Source organism: Panthera tigris, chromosome D3 (genome assembly GCF_018350195.1).
Source record: "Panthera tigris isolate Pti1 chromosome D3, P.tigris_Pti1_mat1.1, whole genome shotgun sequence".
NCBI classification, from domain to species: domain Eukaryota; kingdom Metazoa; phylum Chordata; class Mammalia; order Carnivora; family Felidae; genus Panthera; species Panthera tigris.
The window spans coordinates 27,230,182-27,254,472 of NC_056671.1; the positions used below are offsets into that span (position 1 = coordinate 27,230,182).

General features: G+C 51.2%; 1 protein-coding gene across 2 annotated transcripts in view; it reads right to left on the bottom strand.

Moving 5' to 3' along the window:
- The window catches only part of KIAA1671 (KIAA1671 ortholog), a 199,327-nt gene that overhangs the window by 143,896 nt on the left and 31,140 nt on the right, over positions 1-24,291 (bottom strand). The window contains exon 2 of one of the 2 annotated variants that reach the window (XM_042961421.1): positions 659-810. The gene's annotated coding sequence lies outside the window, so the exon portion shown is untranslated. Of the gene's footprint in view, positions 1-658; positions 1,090-24,291 lie in introns of those variants that run through there. The other variant, XM_007082499.2, reaches the window with a different exon arrangement.

A 24,291-nucleotide genomic window follows, 5' to 3' on the forward strand; every position in this document is an offset into this window, starting at 1 on the left:
CAAGTCCTCACCCCATTCACCTCGGCCTCCTTGAACATTATATCTCACTCCTTTCTCGTTTCTGAAGTGACTGCTCTTCATCCCCGCCCCCCGCCCTCCCCCACCACTTTCATGTCCGAGTTCTGTCTCCCTGCAAAACTGCCCCCAGCTTGCCCCCATCTAGATGGAATAAAAGCAGAAGGTATTTCAGTTCAACGCAAGCCTCCTGCTTCCCTTCCTGGGGCCCCACTCTGCTGCCCCCGGCTCTGACTCACTCAGCAGCCTGCAGGAAAGAAAGGCAGACAGATTTTGATATTTTCTCTTCCTTACACGCTCGATGGTGCTAACAGATTTCTTCTCCCCAAACCGGAGAACGCTGTCTAGACAGGGTTAGAGGCAGCAGAAGAGGGACAGATAGGGAGAACCAGAGAATCAGAGAATGGCAGAGTCTGCCAAGGCCCCGGGGGCAGAGTTCTAAGGCATGTCGGGTCCTGACCAAAATCAGGACTGGTCTCCCTTAGGGCCAGTCCACGTGACCTCTTGGAAACCCTGCCCTGGGACACACACGTGAGCCGGACATGAGACAAGGGGCAGTAACAGAACACAAAGGACGGAGAGAAAATTCCCCGGCAGAACCCACAGGCGCCCTCCACCTCCCGGACACCCCGGCCCCACTTACCCGAGCTGGCAGGCGCCGGCTGGGGATGTGTGACTGCCTGAGAAAGTCAACGGCGTCACGTCTCATCGCGAACGGGGCTGGCCGCACACTCCCATGGCAGAGGCGGACGGGGGCAGGGAGGCTCGTTCCCGCAGGGCTGGGTTTCAGCAGGTCTGGGGAGACACAGGACCACAGCCTCGGTTCCGGAGTTCCGGCAATATGTGCACAGACGGCACAGAGCTCCAGAGCCCCAACTGGATCTGCTGGCATCTCCAGCTTGTCAAACACACGCTCCTTTCGGCTTCCCGATACTGTAGCATAAAGAGGGCTGAGTCCACAGCGGGAGCTCAATAAAAATCTGCTCCCCTGCCCTGTTCCTCTGCTAACGTGTTTACTGACCACCTACCATGTGCACAAGGAGCAACAAGAAAAATCCCCTGCATTCAGGGAACTCACAGTCTTGTGTAAGAAACACACACACACACACACACACGCACACACACACGCACACACACACAAAGAAGCACTTACAACTCTGAGTAATAAACACCATGGTGTATACAGGGGGATGTGGGAGCACAGGAAGAGTACTAACTGCTTGGAAATGGGAATGGTGATCCCAGAAGAGTCCCCAGGCTGGGAGATGACTCCGAGAACCCAAGGTGCTGGCTAATTTGGGAGCTGTTTCTCCTGCCTCAGAAGTACTTGAACACTGCATCTGTTGGAGGTCCTGAAATGCACCTCGGGACATTTGCACCTGCCGTACCTGCTTCCTGGGATGCCCTTCTCACTCACATACAGACACAGGACCACCCCTCAGAACACAGCTCAGACCTCTCTGCCCCACCTCCCCAGCCTGGCACAGTCCTCTTACACGTCCATGGAGTGCCAGAGGTGCTCGGCAGGACTCGTCAGAGTAACACGGGCATGTTGAATACTGCATGAGCCTTCATGTCCTATCAGTCTTTCCCGTTCAATGGCAAGCCCCCAGAGGGCACCCTGAATCCCCAGTAGCTAGCACAGCAGCTTGGCATATAGTAGCACTGAATACATAACTGCTGAGTACGTACAAAAATAATGGCTGAATGAATAAGTCGATGAATGAGGAATATTCTTCTGCTTCCCACTCCTCTAAGATTCTGAATAAGTACAGGTACCACGAGCTTCATGGCACTAAGCAATCTAGGACATAGGAGTTACTCCGGCTCCGGCAAGCGCTGGCAAGACCTACCATAGGTCTGACCCTACCACACGTCAGTTGCTGCCGGGTGACGGAACCGAAGAGCCGTGAAGAGCCCAGCTGGAAGCTCAGGCTGCCTGCCTCCCCAAGAGCCCCGCGAGTGTCACCGGACCACAGGGAGGAGCTCGACTGCCTAGGACAGGCGCCTGTCAGACACCTGCTGTGACCACATCCACCCCACGCGGTCACGGGTCGTGTCACCGGCTCATCTGCCCAAGCGTGGGATGAACGCTTCTCTGCACAGCTTTTCCTGGGAAGGAAGTCACCAACAGCCACCGCTGCTAAATTAGGATCAACGGCGACGCACGCGTGTGGCCCTACTCTGGGATCCTGGAACCCACCTCGCGGGCCGCACCGCAGGGAAGACAAGGGAAGAAAGACTCTTGGTCCGTAACCCTCTTAACCGGAACAGTGTCTCTGTTATCTGCAATCTCCCCATCTTGGGCTTCCTCTCGAGTTTCCATTTAAAATGCCTGGCAAATACCTGGTATGTAAATATGGCTGCACCACCGATTCGACGAATTAATTACTACCTCAGTGAGCAAAGGCGGGGTGGGGGGGAGACGTCTTTTAAGCACCGCCAAGGACAGCTTAATAACTAACATTTTGAAGTCTCTCCCAAACCTAGAAACACGTGACTCTCAGGGTTTCACTTAACCTGTTGTACAAAATGCCAGGAAACCGATTGAAACGTACGCTTTGAAACCTCGCTTTAAATGCATCACATATGTCATGCTTAATTTAAGACACTGTGGTCTCTTCCAACATACTTCAGAAGCTCCCTCACATAGAGGCCAGCTGCTGTGTGTTGTGTGGCCCCGCTCGTTCTTTTGAAACTTATTAGCATCATGGCCAAAGCCAAGTGAACAAGGGCTCCCTGAAACCAGAAGGGGCACAGAGTGCGAGCCACCTCTGGGCGCATCTCTGTGAATCCAGGCTGATCTGGGAGGTCAGGAGGCCACCGCAGATCAGGGGCCAGAGCATGTCCGTCTGACCTCAAGCATTGGTGGGGGGCGGGGGGGCGGGTAGCAACGGGTAAGTCCGTGCCGTTGAACCTGCCCAGTGTACGGGCTTGATCTCCCTGAATGGATCTCCAAAGGTTGAAATGCCCACTTCCTGCAAATTTATGCAAAGGAGCCCATTCTCCTGGGAACTGAGTCACCAGGACCATTAGTTGCTGAAATGAGGCGGGAGTCACTCGGGGCATCTGTGCACCATCCTTCTGACCTTCCTTCTGCAGACCAGGCACTGGGCTCGGTGCCGGGGGCACAGCCACGGCGCTCACAGCCCCCTCCCGAGAGAACCACACAGGGAGAAGGCAAGAGAAACACCTCCATTCAAAACCAAAGAGTTTGGCAGCTTTTCTCTCAGCTTCAGAGGCGTGGATCCATTCTAACAGCTGCTGCAGAGCTTTCGTAATTGCACCCTTGAATCCGATCTGGGAGCTCACCCGTCATTCACTCAGCCGTCTCTGGGTGCCGTTTCCCGGGAATGCCACCGTCTGGTGAGGGGTGTGGGCCAGTCCACACACCTTCCAGTGGCTTCCGGGATGTGACCTGGCCTCCCAAATCTGCAAACCTGCCCTGCGTGGTGCCCTGCGCCAGGCACCAAGGGCATGCCCGCGTCCGCCCAGAACGTCCAATGTCACCAGAGCGTATGTATCTTCCCTTCTCCGTCCCCATGGCAACGGCCCCAGCTCATCCGTTCATTCATTCATCCATTCCTTTCGTCCAATACACCACTACTGAGCACCTACCAGGTATCGAGCTCTGGGCCAGGTGCAAGGGACACAGTAGTGAATAAGACGTGGAGAAAGCCCTGTCCCCACAGCCCTGGCAATCAGGAAGATGGGAAATAAGCAAGGTGCATAGAAAGTTAGACAAGTGACAATAAAGAGGTTAATGGCCAGGGAAAATTCAAAAAGAAGGGACATTTGAAATCCGCCTCCTGGCCGACACGCCCGTGGCTGCTGGAGCCTCCTCCCATCTAGTCCAGCAGCCGTGGCACGAGGCTATGACAGGCGAGTGCCATCACGCCACCCCGCCTTGCTCAGAGCACACGCGTGTCAAACTCCCTCCCCGCGACCCAGCAGGAGCCGGATCCCCTTCACCTCCTCCCCGTCCATCCGTCTGTCTCTCACACGCACTCACATCCTTACTTCAGCATGATGAGCCCCTGGACAGGTCACAAGACACGCTATGCTTTTCCTCGCCTCCACACCTCTACACTGCCATTTCCTACTGCCTGGCCATTCCCTGTTCATCCCTCAGTCCTGAGCTCCAAAATGCCACCTCTTCCAGGAAGCCTTCCCTGATGCCCTAGGGCGGTTCAGGGGCTCAAAGTCTATCAAAGTCTCGGTGTTTCCACCTTGCCTGGCACTTGATCACACATGTGGTGACTGCCTCTGTTTCTTCCCCTCAACTGCTGGACCTGAGTCCTGGGTCCGGTTCACAGCTATATCCCTGGGCCTGATGCCAGAGGGGATATCAAGCCAGTGGGCAGAAAAAGCATTTGAAGGGAGACCATCCCTGAGAGAAGAAAGTAACAGCATCCAGTGTAGGCATGGCTGTGGGAAAACTGATATGCTTATCTGCTCCCAGGACCAAGGAAACGGATAGAAGCAATTTGGCAATATTCACTCTCAACTAATATTTTTTGAGACTCCATCAAGAGTCAGGCACCATGCTACGTGACTCTGTGCACCTTCTGCCTTCTCCCATCTAATACTCTCAGTAACCCTCTGTTTCTCGAATTATTACCGCCATTCTAGAGATGAGGAAAACACAGTCCTGACAATGAGGCAGATCATATGCTAGGGAAGGGCAGAGCTAGGGTTGAAATCTTCTGAATACAAATCAAGTGCTTTTCCCCAATATCATCACCCCCCCCAAAGCATGCATTTATTTTTTTAACGTTTATTTATTTTTGAGAGAGACGGAGAGTATGTGCACACATGTGCGCGAGCAAGTAGGGGAGGGGCAGAGAGAGAGGGAGACACAGAATCTGAAGCAGGCTCCAGGCTCTGAGCCGTCAGCACAGAGCCCCACGCAGGGCTCGAACCCACAAACCGTAAGATCATGACCTGAGCCGAAGTTGGCCACCCAGGTGCCCTGCACTTATCTTTGATTCTGTAACCTTGCTTCTAAAAACGTATCCTATGGAAGGAACCTAAGGGAAGAGAAAGCCATCCCTGCAAAGGTATCCACTGTAGTGTTATCTATGCAAAAGCACAGCAACAACCACTCTTGATTCAGGGTCATAACCCTTGTTTGAAAAAAACCCTGGGACTCCTAGGCTATTTGAAAGATCAAAAAAGTTGCAACGTCAGCAGGCAAACCAGACCTCCAGGGTCCAGCCGGCCCAGGTCATCATGAGCAAGCAGCACGAGAATCCTGTCTCACCACAGAAGCGGATCCTGCTAAGACCCCCACCTTACAGATGAGGAAGATAAAGCCGGAGCAGGAAGCATCCTGCCTGGGGGGGAGGGGGGGGCGGGGCAGCTGGAGTCTCGCTGACCCCACCCACCTCATTGTCAGATTTCTTCCAGAGTCCACATGGGCTTTAGAATAACTGCTTTGATGATGTTCAGAAGTAAAGGACAGTTCACAACCATTTGGATGGCTATGATAAAAAAAAAAAAATGCAAAAAACAGAACACAAGCAGTGTTGGCGAAGATGTGGTAAAATTGGAACCCTTGTGCACCACTGTGGGAATATAAAATGGCGCAGAGGCTGTGGAAAACAGCAGGGCAGATCCTCAAAAACTGAACACAGAACCTAGCAATCCCACCCCTGAAAGACACTATATTGCTATATGACCTAGCAATCCCACCCCTGAAAGCACGCCAATGTTCAGAGGAACATTATTCACAATAGCCAAAAGGTAGAAAAAACCCAAATGTCTAGAAATAAACAAAATTTGGTATCTCTACACAATGGAGTATCATTCGGCCTTAAAAAGGAAGGAAATTCTGGGGCACCTGGGTGGCCCAGTCGGTTGGGCGTCTGACCTCAGTTCAGGTCACGATCTCACGGTTTGTGGGTTTGGGCCCCGCATTGCGCTCTGTGCTGACTGCACAGAGCCTGGAGCCTGTTTCAGATTCTGTGTCTCCCTCTCTCTCTCTGCCCCTCCCCTCCTCATACTCTGTCTCTCTCTCTCTCCCTCTCTCTCAAAAATAAATCAATGTTTAAAAAAATTTTTTTTAGTAAAAAAAAAAATTCTTTTAAAAAGGAAGGAAATTCTGATAATGCGTGACAACACGGATGCGCCTTGAGGACATTATAAAAAGTGCAATAAGCCAGTCACAAAAACACAAATACCGTATGATCTCCCATCTAGGAGGCACCTACAATAGTCAAATTCGTTGAGACAGAAGGTAGAATTGTGAGTGCCTGGGGTTGGGGGGTCGGGGAGGAATGGAGAGCTAGTATCTAATGGGGACAGAGTTTCAGTTGGGGAGATCTTGATTTGGGCTCAGGTCATGATCTCATGGGTCGGGAGTTCGAGCCCTGTGTCAGGCTCCTCGTTGACAATGCACAGCCTGCTTGGGATTCTCTCTCTCTCTCTCTTCCCCTCCCCCGCTCACGCACACTCTCTCTCTTAAAATAAAGATCTTTAGAAACAAAAACAAGAAACTAAAAACAAATGTAAAGTAAAACCTAATGCTTCAGCTCTAATTACCATAGGACTCAGCTCATGGGGACCTGTGTGCTTCAGGCAAATCTCCATTAAAGGCCCTCCTGGCCCACACTGGGCCATGCCCCCTCACACTGGCAATGTAGCAAGAAGCAAAGGAGACCCCGCTCCTGATCACAATGGGTGATGCAGTCTAGTGGAGGAGGGAGGAATGATACACCATAAAATTTGCAGGGTGCCCTGATGGGGGCAGAAAGTGAGGATATAGAAGCCCAAGGGAGGAGTAAGTCAGGGATGCCATCCTGGAAGAGGTGACATCTCAACTGGGCCTGGCAGGAGTCCGCCGAGCAGAGGAAGAAGTCAGGGCCAGCCGAGGAAACGGCATGTGCGCAGATCCAAAGGTACAGGAGAAATGGTCACAGCATGAGCCTATTTTATGGTCCTCCTTGGGACAATGTGGGGCTATCTTGCTGGAAAGTCTGGGAGGCACAACTTCCTAAAACTCCTGCATCTTCTTGAGTCAGAATCCCACTGGAGAGTCCACTGGTCTGGGAGTCAGAACTGGGGGGTTTTCATCAAGGTAACCACACATTCTGGAACAGATCCCTTAAAAGTGCCTGGGTTTGGGGGCGCCTGGGTGGCCCAATGGGTTGAGCATCTGACTCTTGATTTCAGCTCAGGTCATGATCCCAGGGTCTCAGGATCAAACCCCGCGTTGGCCTCCATGCTGAGTGTGGAGCTGGCTTAAGATTCTCTCTCTCCCCTCTCTGCCCCTCTCCTCCACTTGCGAGGGTTCTCTCTCTCTCTCTCTCTCTCTCTCTCTCTCTCTCAAACAAAAAAGCGCCCAGGTTTGGAGGATAAATTATTCCATCATCCTACTTTTTTGTTGTTAATTGTGGTAGAAATCACATAATCTAAAATTCATCATCTTGCCCATTTCAAAGCATACAGTGCAGAGGCATCTGGTAAACTCACCACATTGGGCAGCCATCACCTCTGTCTAGTTGCAGAACGTTTTCATCACCCCTAAAGGAGTCCCCGAACCCCTTAAGCAGTCATTCCCCACTCCCCCTCCCCCCCAGCCTCTGGCAACCACGGTTTTTGCTTTCCGCCTCCATGGATTTGCCCTTTACGGGTATTTCATAAAAATGGAAATCACAAAAAAAGAAAAAAAAAATGGAAATCACAACAGTATGCCCCTCGCCCTAAAGTTGATCTCAGTTCCTCTGCTAACTTGAAATGAGAGCTTGAGCAAGTCCCTGCCTCCCTCTGAGCCTCAGTTTCCCCACTGGTGAAACAAGAGGTTGAACGAGGGGTCACTAAATCCCCTGGGATTTTACAGGTTCTGCCATTCCGACTCTTCAGGGCTGCACTGTCCACTTCTCTCCGCGCTTGGTCCTGCATCCACCACGGAGCCCAGCTTTCTGGAACCTGAGATGCATATTCTAAACCTCCTGGGCCCCCATGGTTCCTTACTAACAGGTGGTGCTCAGTAAACGGCTGTGAAAGGGCTAAATAAAATTTTTACTCCCCTACTGACGAAAGTAGTGACAGTAAAGCTTCCTAGTGAGTGTGCACTATCTCTTTAAGAACTGCCTTAATTAGCACAGGCTCCACTTCTGTCAATTTCAAGTTCCAAGGGCTTCCAGGTCAGCACACCTGACATTCCGGACTCCCGGATCCCAGGAAGATTTCGAGGAGGCTTTTCCCAAACTTGCCCTGCAGCACCAGATGTGGGCAGGACACATCCACCCCCGAAGCATAACCCAAACTTCTTCAGCCCAACAACACCCCTCGTCCAGGTGCAAATGCGGATCTGGAGAAAGAATAGTACAGCTTATCTTTACGCCTCTATTTAAACATCCGCCTTTTCAATCCTCATTAGCCTGTTCCTTCCTACTATTTGTGCTATTTCTGGACTGGCTGCAGCACTCACTGAAGCTATTAATCAAGCTGCTTCTTCTGTTTTTCTCTACATCAGGGATGGGCAAGCTACAGTCTGCAGGCCACATCCGGCCCACGATGTTTTTGTAAATAAAGTTTTATTGTAACACAGCCATGATCCTTTATTTCTGTGTTATGTACAGCTTCTCCCAAGGTAGGAAGACAGAGCTGGGTGGTTGCCACAGAGGCCATCTGGCCCAGAAAGCCTAAAATATTTACTATGCGGCCCTTTACAGAGAGAGGTTATGGACCCCTGCCCTAGATTGTGGAGCACTCAGTCCCCTGAGACTGGACCTTCCCCAAGAATGTGACATTCCCTTCTTTAAATAAGTCAAAACTCACACTATTCTGGCTGAGACCCGCCTTTCCATTACATCTCGTCAGGTGCTCCACATAATGACAGAAAACTTCACAAATACAGATGAGCAAAAATATTTTTAATAATCCTAAATCCTACCACCCACCAGCCCCTGTTAGCACTCTGATGTACATCAACCTGGGCGGCATTTCCACTGTAAATGGGAACTTTCTGTCAAAACTAAAATGGAATCAGACGTGCAATTTAGGAACTTGCCTCTTTTTTTTTTTTTAATTTCGAAACATGTCATAAGCATCTTTCACATTGATAACTGTACAGCCTACACAGTTCTTGCCAGTGCTTCTGGAGCCTTCCATTATATGGGTATCTCATCATTAGATAATCCATCCCCCAGTAGAGGATCTTTAGGCTGTTGCCAAACGTTGACCATTAAAACCAACACTGCAATGAACACCCACATGCAACTATTTTCCCAAGATAAATTTTGCCTAGAAGTGGGCTGACAGGTTCAAAGGATGTACACCTTTTTTAGAGCTTTTGATATATGCAGAATGGACTTTCACACCTAAGGGAAACACATCCCATGCTGACTTAATTCAAAGCTTAGGAGGTCAGGGTTCTCAACCTCTCCCCTGGGGCAAACCCAATAAAGACGTCTAATGAGCAATAAACCAGGGCCCCTGGCTGGCCATGCCCTCACTCGAAGCTTTACAGGCTCTCATTTATGGCCAGATTATCACAGACTTGACTATAAGGTTTGCAAGGGCAATTAGAACAGCTCACATAGGGAGGGGAATCCGGGCCCAGCCCAGAGGCTGTGTCTAGCCTGGCAGTGGAAGAGGGAGCAGGAAGGAAGACCCAGCCCCGGAACGGATGTTCACAGCAGAGGAAACTCAACCCCAAAGCTCAATTCAACACAATACACAGCACAATGCCGGCTGGACTCACAAAGACGTGCACACAACACACTGTGTCTCTTTAGGGAGGCTGAGAAGTGCATATTGCATTTCAGAAAAAGAAAAAAAAATTTTTTTCCCTCCAAGTACAAATACATTTCTGGAGGAATTAGCTTACTTTGGCCCAAGAGCTGCCTTATGTGCAAAGCTCAAACCCTGGGAAGGTGTGATCCTGTCTCTCTGCAGCTCTAAAATAAATGGCTCTCACCATCCATTGCCTTGGGCAAGGTATTCAAAGGCCCGCCAAAAATAACCCAGTTGGGGGTGGGAGGGCCTGGGTGACTCAGTCGGTTAAGCACTGGACTCTTGGTTTTGGCTCAGGCCATGATCTCACAGTTCGAGGGTTCGAGCCCCGCATCAGGCTCTATGCTGACAGTGCAGATGGAGCCTGCTTGGGATTCTCTCTCTCTCTCTCTCTCTCTCTCTCAATCCCTCTCTCTCTCTCTCTCTCTCTCAATGCCCCTCCCCTGCTCTCTATCTCTCCCTCTCAAAAGTAAGTAAGTAAACATTAAAAAAAAAAAAAAAAACTAAGTTGGGGGTGGGAGGGCCTGGGTGGCTCAGTCAGTTAAGCACCGACTCTTGGTTTTGGCACAGCTCATGATCTCACAGTTTGAGGGTTCGAGCCCCACATCGGGCTCTGTGCTGACAGTGTGGAGCCTGCCTGGGATTCTGTCTCTCTCTCTCTGCCCCTCCCCTGCTCTCTCTCTCTCTCCCTCTCAAAAGTAAATAAATAAATAAACATTAAAAAAAAAAAAAAACTAAGTTGGGTCTATACCACAGGCCCTGCTGATGCTCCCAGATTCCCAAATGGGTCCCATGACTTGAGTGTCTTTTTCCCTTATTCCTTCTCCATAGACAGCTTTTTACAAAGAGGACAACTGCCATTTGCCCAAATCCCAGCCATCTTTTTAGAGCAGTTTAAGGGACACCTCTTCCATGAAGCCCAGGCTGCCTTCCCAGGCCAAAGTGACTTCCACCCACCTTTGGCAATTTACCTAATCCTAATGCTTTGTATCAGAGATAAGGCTGAGGTTCTTCCTCCTTCAAGATTTAGAACCCCCACCCTACCCCACCCAGGGCATAGACTCTTCCACTCTGAGTTCTCCTTCCCCAAACCTAGCTGATACCTGGCGTAGAGAAAGGACAATGAGAGTTCTGGGTTCCCCAGAGGTGGGAGAGAGCCCATGTAGGACCCAAGATGGTCTTAGGTAACACTTAGGATGCTTTGATGTCCAGGCACAGCATTAAGCCGCTATGAACGACAATGTGTGAAAGCTGTTCCCATCTGATTCTCACGGGAGTCTTCTCACAAAGTCCCTGAGATGGTCTCTGCCTGGTGTCACCATGACTTGAAGGCTTACATTTCCATGATCTGGTAATATCCCAGTTTAATAAAACAAAACCAAACAAAACAAAAACTCAGACCATCAGCTGCAGCAGTAGATTTTTAAACATTATTTTATTTTGATTGTATTTAATTTTGCTGTTATTTTCTATTTGAGACAAGGGACACTTGTTTACTATTTATAAGAAAGACTTCCAAAAAGGTTCAAATTTCCTTTTTCAGAAAAGAAAGAAAGATTTCCATAAAGGTTCAAATTTCAGGTTTCCATAAATTTACCAATTTATTTAGTTTTAGGAAAAGCAAAATGTTTACAAAGAAAATAATAGTAACAGGGGTTATGTAGATATGGCAAAAGCCCATGAGGCTGGAAATCACTAGTAAAAAGGAAAGAATATAGAATCAAAGTCAAAGCATGAAGATACAAGCTCTCAGGTAGCTTTCCTTGTTTTTAGTTTTTTTTATGTTTATTTTTGAGAGGGAGAGAGACAGAGTGTGAGCAGGGGAGGGGCAGAAAGAGAGGGAGACAGAAAATCCGAAGCAGGCTCCGGGCTCGGAGCTGTCGGCACAGAGCTCGATGCGGGGCTTGAACCCACGAACCGAGAGATCATGACCTGAGCCAAAGTCAGAGGCTTAACCGAATGAGCCCCCAGGCGCCCCAAGCCACTTCACCTCTTAAAGCTCAGTTCCTTCACAGGTTAAGTAAAGTTCAGTGATACCCCCTTCGAAGGATTCTGATGATCAAAGGAATAGCACACCTATCAGGAGACTCGGCACATAGTAGGTTTCTGTTAACGCATGATCAAGGAAGGAGCAAACAGGCAAACAGAACTTGAAGCCCTAACGGAGGTATTTGTGGGTTGGTGGGTTGGGGTTTTTTGGTGTTTTGTTGTTGTTGTTGTTGTTGTTGTTGTTTTGTGAGCGGAGAAATCTAAAGTCTTTAAGACCTAAAGGAATAGCTCTCTACTGAAGGAATTTGAGACAGACAGTGATTCGGGGCAGTCTACCCTTACCCACTGTCACGCCTGGGGCGAGAGGAAGGATGGGCAACCGTTCGCAAGGCCGGCCTAACATCCGACAGGGGACTGTCGTCTACACAAGCCTTATTAACAACAGAGGAGCGGGTGCGCCTGGCTGGCTCAGTCAGTGGAGCCTGCGACTCTTGATCTCAGGGTTGTGAGTTCGAGCCCCACGTTGGGTGTGGGGAGATCACTGAAATAAATAAAACCTTTAAAAAACCCCACACAATCCATATTTAACCACAGAGGAAGTGCCACAACAATGTAAATACCCAAGAGCATCATCCGAAACCAGGGTGCCAGAGAAAGGTCTGAGAGGATGGTCAAGACTAAACCCAGGTCCTGGGGATGTCAGTGGTGTCCAGGCCCCACCGCACCCCACGCCCACCAGCCATTCCGCCCACGTCATAGGAGAGCCGTCCCCGTCCCCGGCAGTAAACCTGCAGGGACAGCTGGCATGTCCCCTCCTGGTTTTCCCAGGAGGATAACTGTGCCTCCCATGCCTCTTCCTCCTGGACCAGCTTCCCAGCACCCCCGTAAACCTGTCAGGGCCTGGCGCTGACGGCCTCGGGGCACAACAGACAGGCCCCACTGCTGGCACAGAAGCTGGGCCTCCGCGTAGCCGCATGACGGTACCTGGCCCAACTACCAAGAAGACACCCCCAGTGAGCCGTTCCAAGTTCATTCAGTTGTGTGCCCCTCCAACCTCTTAAGAGCTGAGCCCTGGGAAAGCCTGGTATGAATAACGACCAACATCCGATCACTAACACTAACTGAGCTCTGATTCCGTGCCAGATGGCACAGGGAATGCATTTCCCCCCTTAAAATCCACCCTCTGAGGTGGGCTGCACGACGAGTCCCCACTTGATGGATGAAGACCAGGAGTCCTGGGGAGGCTTAACGGTTTGCCCAAGGAGTGGAGCCGGGATTTGAACTCAGGCGGCCTCACTCCCCACCCCACCCTGTTCATCTTTGCAATGTCCAGAGCTGCTGTGTTATGCGGTGCCATCCGTGTGCTGGGCACTCTCCCAGGGGCTCTCTGTGCATAATTTCTGTCAGTCCCTTCAATGACCTCCTGGAGCAGACACTGTTATTATCCCCATTCTCCAGGTAAGGAAACTGAGGTTGCAAAGGCAAGGTGATTTGCTGAGATCAACTGCTTCGTAAGTTACCAGACCTGGGACCGTACTCAGGCTGTCTGTCCCCGGGGTACAGGGGCTCTGCCATTTGGGCGTGCACTCCCACCACCTGGCACTGGGCTGGCCCAGCTCAGAGCAGATTTCTGGCAAGTCTGGGGGGCGCGGTGCACTGGTTCTGGAAGCACAGGCTAGCGGGGGAGGCAGATGTGGACACAAGACGTTGAGGTGAGACTGAGGCCCACGGGAAAAAGAGCTTAGAGCAGGCAAAACAGACAAAACAATGCCCCTCAAAGACATCAGGGCCCTAACCCCCCATACCTTTGAATCTGTTACCTTTACCAGCAGAAGGGACTTTGCAGTCTGAATGAGGGCTCTTGAGATGGGGAGGATTACCCTGGATTATCTGGATGGGCCCCGGGTCGTCACAAGGGTCCTTCTGAGAGGGAGGCAAGAGGGTCAGAGTCAAAGAGAGAAAACGTGATGAAGAGAACAGATCAAGGTGATGCAAGTCCACAAGCCAAGGACGCAGCAGCTTCTGACAGAAGCAAGGAAAGAGCCTTCAGAAGGAATGTACCTCTGACAACCCATATTGCACTTCTCACCTCCAGAACTGTAAGGCAACAAACTTGCTGCAGCCACTGAACTGTGGTCCTTTGTTACAACAGTCACAGGAAACTCATACAGAGCTTAAGGCGGCTGAGGAGAAAGGGAGCGGAGGAAGGGAGGGGGGCTTCCTGGAGGAGGCAGCATGCAGCTGAGTAGCTGCCTGAATAACCTCAAAGCTCAGGCCTCCATTGTTCTTAGCACTATACTTGCCATGGAGCTACCGACATTTACATTTCCGTTAATTAAAATTAAATACCATTTTGAACTCAATGCTTCCGTGGCACTATCCCTGAGCTGACCGTGGCCACCCCAGGCTCAACCTTTTTTAGCTGAACCCCAAACGACCCACCCATTGTAAGGAGTCATGAACCTTAGCAGGGCTGACAACAGTTTATTTTGACCTCCTTAAGCCTCTTCCTTAAACGCAGGGTGCGCCCCGAGGAGGGTGGAGGAGAAGCCTCGGTTAATAAAAGGTTCTGCCTTAACAGAGGTTCCAGGGAATGAAGCGTTTGTGGTTGAGACTGAGGATGTTCCAGGGATCAACCGTGGGCCCCGCGACCGCCCAGATCCATCATCTATTTCCTGGCATACAGGGCACTAAGAAAGTCTCTATCAACGGGGGCCGGAATTACCAGATGAAGACGTTAGGGTAACACAGTTCAATTTCTTTTTTTTTTAATTTTTTTTTAACGTTTATTTATTTTTGAGACAGAGAGAGACAGAGCATGAACAGGGGAGGAGCAGAGAGAGAGGGAGACAACAGAATCTGAAACAGGCTCCAGGCTCTGAGCTGTCAGCACAGAGTCCGACGCGGGGGCTCGACCTCACAAACTGTGAGATCATGACCTGAGCCAAAGTCGGACGCTTAACCGACCAAGCCACCCAGGCGCCCCAACACAGTTCAATGTCTAAGGTAACCCCTACCACTTGCAAGGAATTCTCTGGGGAGTCACTGAGTGACATACACAGTGAGTTATAAGGAGTATAATCAACTCACACTTTCTCAGCTAGAGGCAGTTACAAAGACTTTCAGAGAAAAAAAAAACAATTAAAAATCAGCTTGAAATCCATTCTGTTGCAGAGGGGAAGGGGGAGGGGGAGGGGGGAACATGGAGCGAACGAGGAAGGAGGGAGATTTCTCACCATCTCCACTTTGGTAACATCTTGTAAGTGTATTACCCGTCCAAATAAATAAGCAAAAGTTACAACTTGAAATGTTTAGGTACAATATGGACCGTTAAGATCCCACTCTTGTTTTATATAGGTGCACATGGATGGGTCTATAAATACAAATATACGAATACATTAAGTATTAGAATGTATGACAAACGTTCACAGAGGTTAACTCCTAAATGCAAGAGGATGAGACCACAGGGGATTTTAATCTTCTTTTTACCTCCTAACAGTTTCTAGTAACAACAGAGCACCTTCTGTGGATTAAATGTGTAGCTGGTTTCTGTGGGAAACACCCCACCGACAAGCACTCATTTCTCCCTGCAACCTGAGGCAGGGAGTATCCACCCCCCCTCCCATTTTACACAGGAAAATGGCAAAGAGGTGATCCCAGGTACGTCTGAGCCAGAGAGACGAATGATTTTCCTTACCCAGAGGTTGGACACAAGCCAGTCAGAATTCCGACTAGAATCTGGGGTTCCTGATTTATGATGTAATTTTTATAGAGCTATAAAAAACTTATATATATAACTATATAAAACTATGTGTTGCTTATATATGTTATATATAATAGAGTGGTACATATTACCATACATATTATATGCATTTATATGTACTAAATAGTTTATATAATACATATCTATGTAATATACAAATATATACTTATTTGTATGACACAGAAATTGCTTTGGCCCAAGGAGTCTATAAATGCAGGTTCTCCCAGCTACAGGAAGCCTGGGGAAACTGCGCACAGGACCACACAACAGACATGATCTGGAAACCATCCACTTGGACCTGGAATCAGGTTGGTTGGTTCGCTCATTTTTAAGGACAGAAGGCTTGAGAGAACACCTCAAAAATACACAAATACAAATACACACACACACACACACACACACAGAAAAAGAGTCTCCAAATGGCCAATAAGTACATGAAAAAACGCTCATCTTCACTGGTCATCGGGAAAGCAAAATTAAAATCACAATGAAATACTATCCCCGGGGCGCCTGGGTGGCTCAGTCGGTTAAGCGTCTGACTTCAGCTCAGGTCACGATCTCGCTTCCGTGAGTTCGAGCCCCACGTCGGGCTCTGGGCTGATGGCTCAGAGCCTGGAGCCTGCTTCCGATTCTGTGTCTCCCTCTCTCTCTGACCCTCCCTCGTTCATGCTCTGTCTCTCTCTGTCTCAAAAATAAATAAACATTAAAAAAAAATTAAAAAAAAAAAAAAAAAAAAAAGAAATACTATCCCCACATCTACCATTATGGCCAAAATTACAAAGACAGGCAGCAGGAAGTGCTTTCAAGGATGCAGAAGGTGGGACTGGTTTTAAACCTCGTAAAACCATTTGGTAGAGGCCCCTAAGGCCGATCTACACCCACCCCATGGCTGGGCACCCAACAGAAACGAGTGCTCGCTGCACAAAAGGCACAGACACGGATGTTCCTAGCTGCTTCGTTCATAATAGCCCAAACCTGGAAACCACCCAAGTGTCCATCAACGGTAGACGGGATAAATCAATTCTGACACAGTCAGATGATGGAATATCATACAGCAATGAAAAAGACAAACTACTGCGACATGCCCCAGACTTTACGGTGAGCCACCAGAGCACACCCCAGAAAGGGCGTGTGTGCACAAGTGCACTTACATGAAGTTCAGGAAACAGGTAAAAACTACCCCATGATGATTAAAGGCAAAACAGCAATGATCTTTGAGGCTTGTGGACTGAAACAGGTACAAGGGAGCATTCTGGGGGCCTAGAAATGTTCTATATCTTGATAGGAGGGGTGGTTACATGTAATGTACACACATAAACATGCATCCAGTCTGTACTTAAGGTTTGTATACTTTACCTAAGTAAGTTATAGCTAAGGAAACAAAGCCTAAAACTTCCAGAAGCCTCCAGGTGCTCACCAAATAAAGCCACACCCCTCACCACAGCTCTGTGTGATCGTCATCTGCCCCCGTACACTCCCAGGACTCATCTCGTGCCAAATCCTCCCCACCTTTTTCTCTCTTGGGTCCAAACTTACTCGTCCTGGGAACAGTTTGCTTTGACAGGGAGGGTGTCCGGATCTAGAAAGAAATCCACCCTCAGAAGGCAAAGAGACCTGCAGGGACTGGCCAATCACCTTCCCTTCTTCCTGAGTGACGTCACTACCCACGTATGCTAATGCCAACGGCTCCCTGATTAGACGCCTCTTTCCTCCAGGAAGCCTTCCCAGACCCCAGCCCCACTTAGGATTCCCACAACTCGCTGCATCTTTAGGACACTGACCTCTCTGCTTTGAGCTTATTTGTCTGCCTTGCCCCCTGTGGGCTGAGACCCCTCTGGGGCACTCCCTGTTCTCTCCCCAGAGCCTAGCAAGGCGCATGGCACTCATAGGTACACAATAAACATTCGCTGAAACAAATGTATGTCTGAACGAGGAAATGAGTGATCTGAGGGAGGATAAGAATGGGATGGAGTAAATAATGGTTCTATGTACACCTCAGTGTACATAGGGCCCAGAGAGGGTAAGTGGTTTGCAAAAAGTCACACAGCCAATTAGGGACAAATTCAGCACAGAACCTCCAGGGGACCTGGTTGCACCCTCCTCCTATGGGATCCCCTCTCCCTCACAGTGCTGCACCCTTCCCTCACCTACTGGGAGGGCTGTCTGCTACCAGTTCACAGGTACACCCTTTTCCAGGAGAGCTATCCTCCGACTGGCAGGCCCTAGACCCCCACCCCTTCCTGTAAGCCCCCCAAAAACCAAGGAGATCCATTGCCAGTGACAGACTTCTATGGGGCTACACAAGGCTGCTTCCCCCTGTCCCCAGGCAGGATCTGTTCTGTGGCTGCAGAGGTCCCCAGGTAATCTGGCTAAGGCTCAACCTGATAGAGATCACAGCCCTGCTCTGCCCCCTCCTGCTTCCTTCACGCCCCCTCCTCCTGAGAGCACAGCCCCAGTCAATTTCCTCCTCAATGTGCATCTCAAGCTCTGTTTCTTGGGACCCTGACCTGACACAGAACCCAAGGCTTTGCACTACCTGCCTGGGGTACAGACAGCAGAGGCACTGCCTCCTGAATGTAAGTCTACAGTGCATGACCTCCGGACGTGCCAGGAGCCCGGCCATAAGGAGAGGCAACATCCACATGCTTTGGGGGGGGGGGGGCTCTCCCCTCTGCTCCCAAAGCCCTTTATTCTTTATCTCTAGAAGACACTCAGAAGGACCCCATCTGAACATCCTTGCTTTCCAGCCACCAGCAGCAAAGCTCTAAAATGTCCCTCTGAGCCTACAGAGTGCCCTCCACCAAGATATCCTGCTCAAACTTCAGCTCTTAGAACAGCCCCCCGGGCAGGCGGGGGTCGGTTCCCCATGAGTCATCGTGAGCCCCTCCCCTGAAGGCAGCTTACCAGGCCAGGTTACAGAAAACACTATACAATCTCCTAAATTTGGATAAACACCACCTGCTGTCGGTAGACCCTACTTTGCCCAGCGTAATCACCGGTTATTAAGAGCTCAGAGGACACCGTGTTTGGGGGATAGCATGCAGGACTGGTGGCCAAGAGCCGCCGGTCTCCTTGCCCTGTCTGTGGCCCTCTGTATGACCATTCAGAGCGTGGGTTTCTGGAGTCAACCCGCTGGATGTCCAATCGGCTGTCAGCCTCTACTAGCTGTGTGGCCTTGGGTAGTCACTCCACCTCTCTGAGCTTCGGCTTCCTCGTCTGTACAGTACAGCTGAGGGTATGTACTTCACATGCTTTTGTGAGGATTAAATGAGATCACACGTGCAAAGTCGTCGCCATAATACTGTCCTCATCGACAGTATTATTATTCGTCATTTAGACTGGCATGGGGGGGGGGTCGTGCGGAGTTGGACCACTGGACTTCTGCACAGGTGCAGGAAAGCAGCAGGAAGCAGCGAGAGGCTTTGTGCGGCGTCTCAAACAATACAAGGAAGCAAAGACACCTGGAACGTGTATGCAGCAGGCGCTCAGCATACAGGAGCTCTGTTTATTATAAAGCAGAAGGTGAACCCAAGAAAAAGACCCCGCTGGGTCAGAGATCCTTTGATGTCCAAAAGGATACTTTGGGCAACTTTGTGCAACAGCCCCAGACCCATGGCAGAAGCAGGAACCAGTAACCTCTCACTTGTCCCAGCCTCTGAGCACATGCTATACTACCCCTGAGCCACAGTCGCCCTCTGGCCACGTCTTGCACGTCAGCCACCAAGGGAAGCGCCCGCCCCATCACAGCAGATGCTGTTGGAGCCTCATCCGAATCTGCTGGGCAGAGGTGAACAACTTTCTACTGGTGGTGTTACAATTCAGACGCGTTTTCTACAGTCTCCCCAAGGCTCCCAGGGCACTTCAGCCCCAGCTGCCCATGGGGTAACCTGCTCATTAGCATATTCTCATGGTGTACCTCCACCCAAATAAGCCACTTGTTCTTGCGTCCTTGACTCAGGCTCTGCTTCTGGGGGAGCCCGACTTAAGGCACCCCTCATTCCCAGAATCTGACTCATAAGAGAAGGATCTGCTCAGAACACCCGTTCTCCTCTAGGGTGTCTGACACAGCGGTGAGGCATACCCATTGTGAAATGGGTCCACAACCCCCGAGAGACTGCCGAGACCATGTGAGGTTCTACTGTTTGCACGGGCCAGCTTTTTAAAAGTTGCTCTTTTACCAATTTATTCAAAAGAAAACGTACTGACCCACTGTGTGCCAGACCCAGTGCTTGGTGATGGGGCCACAGGAAAGAACTGAAAAGTCAGAGTCACTGTTTACACAGAGTTTAGAGTTGGGGAGTGAAAAAGACAGGGAATGGAGAAGCCAACACGCCAGGACAAAGATGGCGGCATGCGGCAAGGGAGGAGACGGGATTGGGGTCTCTGATGCCAGTCGCAGTTGGGCCCCAGAGGCTAGGGGATCAAGGAAGGCTTCCTGGAGGAGGTGACATTTCAGCTGCACGACCTAAACGATCAGAGGGAGCCAGCCAAGGGAAGACCATGAGGGCCAGGGTCAGAAAAGAGTTCAGGGCATCGAAGGAAGAGAAATTTCTGCTAGCAGGGCTAGAGCGAAGTGGAGGAAAGCTGCACGGCCTGAGTCTGGAGAGAAGGGGGTGTGGGCACATCTTGTAAGGCTCTGAGGCTGCCGACAAGAGTGCGTTCGGGGCTCTCGGAGAATCACCTTCCTCTCCCTGCCTCCGCTGGATTCTGATCTGTCTTCCCAAATGGGAGAGGGTGGAGTTACCTCCTGCCTGCCAGGAGCCTTGCTGGGTCCCCAGTCCCAGGGGGAGAGTGTCTCACATGTCACCTCCTCCATCCTGTGCCTCTAGGTGAGAACTGCTGGCTTCAGGGCAGGGACAGGAGAGGCAGGGAGAGGCAGGGAGAGGCAGGGAGAGGCAGGGAGAGGCAGGGAGAGCTACTTCGAGGTTGGCTTCTGGCAAGTGGGCATCTGAGCTGCAGGGAAACCTTCTGGTAGCCGTTCACAACACACACACTCAAATTCCAGCCCTGCCTTTGTGACCCGGGACAAGTTTCTGGTCTTCCTCAGCCTCGGTTTCCTCACCTGTCAAATGGGTTGATAATCCTATCAACTTCCAAAAGCAGCTGAGAGATCGGCTAAGAACATAAAAGCACTCGGCACCATTTCTGTACTGATTCCACTTTTCTGATCACCTACTATGCACCCAGCACCTTACATGGAGACAGGAGGCGGCTGTGAACAAGATGAGGCCGGCTTGGGTGCAGCAGGGGAGACACACGATGCTGACCCAAGTCAGTAATTCCAAAGTCAAGGCTCTCTGAGCACACGGTAGGGGCATCCCTCAATCTGAGGCCCTATGCCCCACTGAAAGCCCAGAGCCTACAGTCACAACATGAACCCTGCAAGCTAAGACTCCTGTCTGCCAGCAGAGACCCGAGCAAGGGCATGCTTCACGAGTCCAGCTCCCTAGGGGCCAGGCTCAGTGGCGTCAGGGTCCCAGGCCCCGCCCCTAACCCCCAACCCACTGGCAACATCCCTAATCCCCAAAGACACCCTCTCGGGAGGTTAGCAGCGGGTGTGGTCAGTGCCAAGGGTGGCGTCTGCCAGCGCGAGCATGAATCACGTCCTGCCGGCTCTGGAGGGGGAGGGTCCACCAGACCCATGTCTGAAAACGCTGATCTGACGCGGCCGTGCCAAGCAGGGGAGGGGCCAAGAGGAGGCAGGACCCCAGGGAGGTCCGCACCTCCCCCTGCTGGTGGAAAGAATGACCCCCACCCACCAGGCTTACTGCGCATGTGCCGGCCGCTCTCAAACCTTCGACAGAAGTACCTCCTGGTCCTCGTCACCATTGCCCTGCGACACTGGTTACTGTTAGTTCTCCCACTTGAGGAAGGGGGACACTGAGGCTTACAGAGATTAACTGCCTCGTCCAAGGTCACTCATCCTGCCACATACGAGAGGCCAAGAGGCTGAATCACTGGCAAGAACAGAGGGGAGACAATCCTGAAAACACAGAGGAATGGGTCCCCAAAGCGAGCCAGAGTGACGGGCACTGCCTGGGCTGGCCCCGCAGCAAGGCGCTGTGGCAGAGTGGTCCTGGCTTGTGACTTTGGCTGTGTGTCCTGGGCCTCAGTTTCCCCACCTAGGCAGAAAAGGGCCCAGCAGAGGGGCACCTGGGTGGCTCAGCTGGCTGAGCGCCGGACTTCGGCTCAGGTCATGATCTCACAGTTTCATGAGTTCGAGCCTCACATCGGGCTCGCTGCTGTCAGAGCAGAGCCTGCTTCAGATCCTCGTCCCCCTCTCTCTCTGCCCCTCCCCTCCCTCTCTCTCTCAAAAATAAACATTTGGGGCCAAAAAAAAAAAAAAGGGTCCAGCACAGCCAAGGAGCCCCGGGCCCTTCCCACAGGTGAGGAGGGAATCCGGCATCCAGGCTGCCACAGAAGTCTGAAGCCAGCACACTGGAAGCTGCCCGCTGCCAGGCCAGGCCACCACAGGGCCACCGTGGCTCCGCCCCTCAAGGAAGGGCACGGCCAGGGTGCAAGCCGGGGCCTGCTGAGCCGTGCCTGTCGACACCCAGAGGTGGCCCGTCACCTTGGGGCTGGGCTCAGCCCAACGCCAGCGCCCAGGGCCACGGCGTGTGTACGCATGGGTGGGCACGGGTCCAGGTGGCTGGGCGGGGACAAGACGCAGGTGTATACGTGGGCTGTGAACCACCCTGGGGGCAAGGCCGTTTCGACAGCAAGCAGCATGAAGGTTCACGGGTCAGCCCTGCCGGTGACGGCACCTGTGTGTCCTGACAGTTGCGAAGGAGGGAAGAGAGTGAGATGGCCGTGTAGCTGAGGGACAGGGAGCGGATGGGAGGGTGGGGGGCAGTCGTGGGGGCTTGCCAGCTGGGTACACAGTTGCGGATCTGAGCAGCCGTCTGTGTGCCCAGAGATGGATGCGTGTATGCGTGTGTGTGTGTGTGTGTGTATGTGTGTGTGTGTGTGGTCGTGTGGTGGGACAGGGCTGTAGTTAAGAGCATGGACTTTTGGCAGTGTGTGTGGCGGGGGGGGGACCTGGGTGGCTCAGTTGGTTAAGCGTCCGACTCTTGATTTGGGCTCAGGTCATGATCTCACGGTTCGTGAGTTTGAGCCCTGTACTGTCAGTGCGGAGCCTGCTTGGGACCCTCTCTTTCTCTCTGCCCTGCTCTCTCTCTCCCTCTCTCTCTCTCTCTCTCTCTCTCTCTCAAAATGAATAAACTTAAAAAAAAAGAAGAAGAGAAGAAAAAAGAGCATGGACTCTGGAACCATCCTGCCTGGCTTTGTATCCTGGGTGATCCTGAGCAAATTATGGCACTTCTCTGAGCCTAGGTGCCTGATCTGTAATAGCACCTTATTACGACTGTGGCGACAATGACATCTGTGGGTCTCCATAGCAACCGCCCTGATTATGTGGGTCCATTTCTGTGCAGCACGTCAAGGGAGGACTGAATGGGGTGTCATGTGTCTGTGGGGGGGGTCACCTCCACCTTTCCCTCATGCTCTGGGGGCCAAAATACAAATTTATTTCCCACCCCTGTCATAACATTTATTCACCCCCAGTTCAACCAAATGAAACACAAAAGAAGCCAAGGTGCCATCTGTACAACTCAAGAATGACCGTCTGGGAAGTATGACACTAACAGTGTCTTCCCCACCCCCCACCACTGGCCCCTCCAGAGACAGCAAGGAATGGTAGGCAGGTAGCACTCCTATCCTCAGGCGGCTCACAGTCAGGGGTGGGGGGATACGGGCAGAACTCGAAGAGAAAAAACCCAAGACAGATGTCAATACAAACTGATGAGAGGGAAGGGAGCACAGCAGGAAGGTGCAATAGCAGCACGACAGCAGGAACAGCTTGTGCAAAGGTCCTGAGGCAGGAGGCCCTTGGGGGAAACTGAACGTTCACAACACCCCAGGGCCAGAGGGTACCAGGTGCATGAGGCTCTAGACATGAACCGAAGAAATGTGGAACAATGTAAATGACCAGCCACTGGGGACTGGCTAAACAGACCACGAATTCCACCCTTCGGCAATTTTCTGCACTTGTTCCAGAGGAAATTTACAGACACTGGTGATGGAAGAAACCAGTTCATGGCATGATGTTGAGTGAAAAATAGGAAGCTGCCGAGCTGTATAGATCTGGGGTTTTGCAAAGTAATAATAATAATAATAACAGCAATTATGATCAGCACAGTCCATTTGTATGAAAAACAAATGTACCTTCAAAAGTACACAAATCCCCCTTGCCACGATTTCACAGGGCTTGTCCAGTGGGGATGGGCCCCTGGATGATACTTCTTCCTGCTCTTTGACATTTACAACGTTCTATCAAAAAAAAATTTTTTTTTTAATGTTTAACAAGGCGTGAGGAAAGCTCACTGCCATCTCCCGCCCAGATCCCAAAACCCCAAAGAGGTTTCTGGAGCTGCGTTTTCCCGAGGACAGCCCTTTTTTTGTTCAAATCTCAAATAAACAAAAGCCCGTTTGGCAGAGGCCCCTGGCGGGTGGACGTTCACCCCGTGCACCCTCCCAGCACCAATACTGCAGCTAAGACAACAGCAAGTGTTTTCACGGGGGCCCACGGGGAGGGGGGCTCTGGAACTCTTGCTAAGCCCCGGGAACGCATCCCAAATAGTTTCTTCTCCACCCAGGGACCCTCCCTTTCCTGTGGCGCAGGGTCAGCCTTCCTCCCACACTCTTGCCTGGGGCCAGTGTGTCCCCCATGAGTCCTCACCAGCCCTGAATTCCTGGGGCCTGGAGGCCCAGAATCTTCCATTTTA